Here is a 5,260-nt window from a genome sequence, read left to right on the forward strand (position 1 = left end):
TTTTGACCAACTATGGACTTCAGGGAATTTTCCTCCTTCGTGGCATAATGCCATTGTAGTCAGTGCCCATACCAAAACATGGCCGGGATAATACAGATCCCTCAAATTATTGGTGCTTGCAAAACCATGGAACGAATGGTGAATAATAGATTAGTTGGTATCTGAAAACCAATAATCTTCTCACAAATATTCAGTGTGGTTTCCGGAATAGTACTATTGATCATTTAGTACGGTTAAAATACTTTGTTACATATGCTATAGAAAACAAACAACATGTAGTATACATTTTCTTTGATCTTGAGAAAGCATACGATACTATTGGAAGCATGGCATTTTAAAGGATTTACATGACTTTGGCTTGAGAGGTTTACCTCATTTTATATCTCAGTTTTAAACAGACAGATAATTTCAAGTCCGAGTGGGTACAACCCTGTCTGACCATTATAATCAAGATCAGAGTGTTCTGCAAGGCAGTATTTTGGCTGTCAATTTATATAGTATTAAAGTAAATAGTCTGTCAAAGGTTCGAAGTGATTCAGTAGATGGATCACTTTTTGTGGATGATTTTAATCTATCTTGTCGTGGTACCAATATGCATACGATAGAAAGACAGTTACAAATATGTCTTTTCTAAAGCAAAAACTAATTGGATACACCACGGCAGAAAATATAAGCCTCATAAAGACCCTGCATTATTTTTAAATAGCACCCCTATCAAAGTTGTAAAGGAGGCCAAATTCTTGGGACTCATCTTTGATTACCATGTAACTTTCCTACCACATATTAAGGCACTTAAAGCTAAATGTCTGAAGGCACCTGATTTGTTGAAAGTTGTATCTAATTCAAAGTGGGAAGATCAAGCCACCCTCTTACATTTATACGGGTCACTGATCCGTTCTAATCTTGATCTAAACGGCTCCATCGTCTATGGTGGAACAGGGGCAGTTGGGTAGCCCAGTGGTTAAAGTGTTCGCTTACCACGCTTACCATGCCCCTTTCTGGTGCCCCAAGCGTGATATTGCTGGAATATTGCTAAAAAGATGTTCTGCTTGACTGTGTTGATTTTTACATCACAAGGGATAAATATTATAGTGTAAAAACAGTCAAGGGTCTTTTTAGTCATGTAAATACTCATTTAATATTGTGGTTTTTATAGGAAATAGAATTAATTCATCAAATATTATGTAAATACTGAGTTTTTTTATATCTTTAGTGCTAATTTATAACTTAGATTGTTACTTGCTGAACCCTCGAGGGCGGTTGAAGTAGCATAAAATTTTTGTCCCCCGAAGAGGGCATGTAAGTTCAACATCATTCGAAGTATTTTTATACATGCCAGACTTCTAAACGTAGTATTGTCGTCATTTTAATCTTAGGCTTAACAGGCAGACTATCGCCAGTGACTGAAGGGATGATATAAATCCTGCCGGGGTCCATGCAGGAAGCAAAGGTACTATACGTCCCCATGGTCCCTAGTATGGTGATCACCCTTCAGTGACTGACGGTCTCTAGCCCATTTTTATATTGTGTTGTTCACTAATACTGCGTCATAATATTCCCAACTAGTTTTAAATCGATTCTGTGATATTCTAGTTATTGTACTGTCCATCATTGACAGCTTTAAATTTAGTATTATAAATTTATAACTTCTCGTCACGATATGGTTGAAATACTGCCGATGTGACTTTAAATATTAACTCACTCACTCACTCACTCACTCACTCACTCATTGACAAAATATTCTACTGTCGCCATGTCTCCTACATTAAGCGAATGCGTCTGGGCGTTCTTTCGTGATTTCAAATTTAAATGTTCATGTAAAGCTGATAACTAGAGAGCATAAAATAAATAACCACACAGTAAACTAGTAGCTGAATATCAACTTTCCTACTGGCATTATGGAATGAATAATTTATATTTAGGTATTTAGGCAACAACTACTTACTGTGCGTGTGTGGCGGGAGCTATTCATAGGGTAGGACATGCTTACGCTTTTCGCAAACGCCTTTACCCATCTATTTTGCTTTTTACATCCAATGCAATCGCTTAAGGCGGATGGCCGAAACTGGTTGTCCTCCATTTTAGGATGAATATAGTTTTATCTGCAATTTTGTATTATATCTTCCAAGAGTGTATTTACTTTTCTGTACCAAGATAATCATATAATGAAATACCAACAACCCCGAACTAATTAATGGACGGTTAATATTCAGTATACTTGTGAATCCATGTAATCTTTGTGTAATTTACAGAAACAAATAACTCTTAAACAGTCCATAATTATATTTCAAATTTTTAAAACCAATTGAGACATGTGAGACTGGGATAACTGCAAACAGAAAGAAATTAAGGATGGTGGATACCTCCCACGGCTATTGCAGAAATAATTGCAGAATTTGCCTTGTGTGGAATATTTGCAGGATGTAAATAATCGTACTTGCACAATCAAAAGTCACACAAATTAAGTGAATGGGTGAGTGAGTTGGATTTAACGCCGCTTTTAACAGTATTCCAGTTATATCTCGGCGTGTCAGCTTAATGTTGGAGGAAAGCCAGAAGTGATGCAGGTCTCAGACGTTTACAACTTCGGTGAAACCCACGAGCATGGGTATGGTGCTGACAAACCTGAAAAAAAAATCAGGGCGAACCGGGATTCGAACCATACACAATCATAGATTTCTGGCTTGCCCACGGGACGCAACTCTGCACAGCGACTCGCGGCGCCTTAGACGAGTGGGCCACCTGGGCCACCCGTGTCCCCTTATGTAATGGAAAGAATCCATTTTACGATTCCAACTGTATGACTACTGGTTTTTATGAATCACTATCAGAGAGTGATGGGGAGAGGTGTTCGCAAAAATGTGACCATATACTGCCCCAGCCGTGAAATAACGCATGGAAAGGTAGAAAAAGCGACAGACACCTTGAAGTATTTGCTCTGTGTAGACATGATTTATTGAAGTTGTATGGTGAAAGAAGAAACAGAAACAGCCAGTGAAAATATACTCTCTGTGTTAGGATTCAGTAATCCTGTACGTGACAAGAGTATCATATCGTTCAAAGAACAACTCCTGTGCATAATCATACAGCAAGAAATCATATTTGTTGAGCGTAGAAATGGCATCAAATTCTGCAGGTGAAATATTGTATGAATTCATGTGTTTGTGCATGTGCGGTGGAAGAACATATTTATCAACTACTTTTAACTGAAACGTTTCTTCGAACAACACTTGAGTCATGTACGAATACTCAGTTATTCCAAAGAATGCCATATGTTTAAGGGCATCTTTGGCACTACTCAACATTATATCATAACACTGCCTTTCGGACATTCTAGTGGTAGAAAGGCATTCGTCTAAGGACATATTTGCTAACATTTGTGTTTGTCTGTTGATGGCGGGGTTTTGTCGACAGCCAGTAAAAGTTTTGAAACTGACATCTTTCCCTTTGGACATTGCATGGCATTCTCGGCTAGCAGTGTCTAGTTTGTCCGAAGGAACCTGAGACCACTTTGGCCATCCATGCTCTTTTACTTCGTTCCACTCATGGTAGAAATGGTGTGCTGGGTATCGTAGAAGTGTCATGTAAAGATACCTGAAAGAGAATATGTGTCATGTTTCAGAGAGATTACAGTTGGTGACGTATGTATGTAACCGAATGAATACTAAGATTCGTGAATCAGGGAAGTTATTAATCCGAACATTGTCACTCGAAACGAGTCTGTCATAATGAATTTGGTTACAATTTAGTACAAAACAAGCTTTGACATGATTCGTAGCTGTGAGCATGAGCAACGATACTTTGAGGAAATATTGCATATTACAGTGAAGAATATGCAATTTTACTATGATATTGTTTTATTACGTGCCTCATTTGCGATAGTGGTTTCCGACGAATGCCTAGTTTTCGGGATCCGCGTATACATGAAACCAGCGTCCTCAAGCCTGCGTATTTTCCACACGGCCATGGGTGCTTAATGCTGGAAAACAAAACTGATTCTCTGCTATATATATAGCATGGACAGTCTTTTTGTCCTTTACAGCTACGACACTTGCCATATATAAGGCCATTCTGAAGCAGAGTAGACAAATTTTCGGCACCGGTGAAGGGTATTTGTACGAAGACCAGTACGTCATGTTCCCTCTTGTCAATGTAAAATGTGTGCACTTTCTGTCCATACACATTCTGTACATGAACACGGGTTGGGTCTATGAATGAATCTAAAATGTCGTCAGAATAGTTTGCATGCGTGAATATTTGTAGTGAACAGAAGACCCATAGTATCCATAGAAAACCAATGACGGATATAAATCCAAATATCAGTGACACCTTTCGTGCCATGAGAAAAGCCAGTAGGAAACAGCTGACAAATCTGAAAGAAAACAACATTTATTAGGTGAACATGGTAAAGTTCATTAAATGCCTCTAAAACTAGTGACATATCTTATCTATAGAATAACAACGACAGTTATAAATCCTTTTACCAGTGGCACCTTTCGTGCCATTGGAAAAGTTAGTGGGAAACACATGACTGTACAAGAGGAACATTTATTAGTTCATTGGACCTAAAAAACACTTTTATGTAAAAAACGTAGCCACCTATCTTATATATCAAGATTACATGTTACGATCGCTTTATATTTCACAACAATTTGTGTCATTTAAACCGTATACTTACAATCTGATTATTGACATTGCATACAAATTATGCTTTACATGAGCACATATTTCCTGCTTGTTTCCAGTTACTATTTTAACACTTTTATGTTAAGGTGGACAGATCCTTCTGGGAAAAAGATCCATTAATTAGAATTAATGGTTTCCAAAGATATTCAGTGGAAAAATAATTCACTGAAAAAGTAACCGTCTATTTTGAAACCCTTCAGGATGTTCCTGGATGAATTAACTTGTTTAAGTGACTAGAGATTGGTATTAAATTAGGCAATTTGTGGCAATGTTAGTTAAGGTTAGTCAAAGGAAAGTACTGAGCTTATCATGGCGTATGTTCAAGTAAATGGAAGTATTTCATGTGTCTCGTGAAATATCTTGTTTTTCTCGTCTCCTGACGGGCCTTCTTACATATTACTTATTAAACACTTTTTGTGTTTATACCGGAAAATTGAATTATTTCATTACGAATGTGAGAGTAAACCTAATTCACATGGACGTTTCACCACCCCTTGTATTTGCGACTTAAAAAATAGTTCCATGTTTGCAAAATCTTACAAAAATATATACAAAAGTATCCAGAAATATCTAG

General features: G+C 37.4%; 1 pseudogene; it reads right to left on the bottom strand.

Moving 5' to 3' along the window:
• Window positions 1-3,014: 3,014 nt before the first annotated feature.
• Window positions 3,015-4,441, bottom strand: LOC139466065 (heparan-sulfate 6-O-sulfotransferase 1-A-like; annotated as a pseudogene).
• Between the last annotated feature and the right edge of the window lie 819 nt (window positions 4,442-5,260).

This window comes from Haliotis cracherodii, unplaced genomic scaffold (assembly GCF_022045235.1).
Source record: "Haliotis cracherodii isolate W230 unplaced genomic scaffold, xgHalCrac1.p SCAF_18, whole genome shotgun sequence".
Lineage (NCBI taxonomy): Eukaryota > Metazoa > Mollusca > Gastropoda > Lepetellida > Haliotidae > Haliotis > Haliotis cracherodii.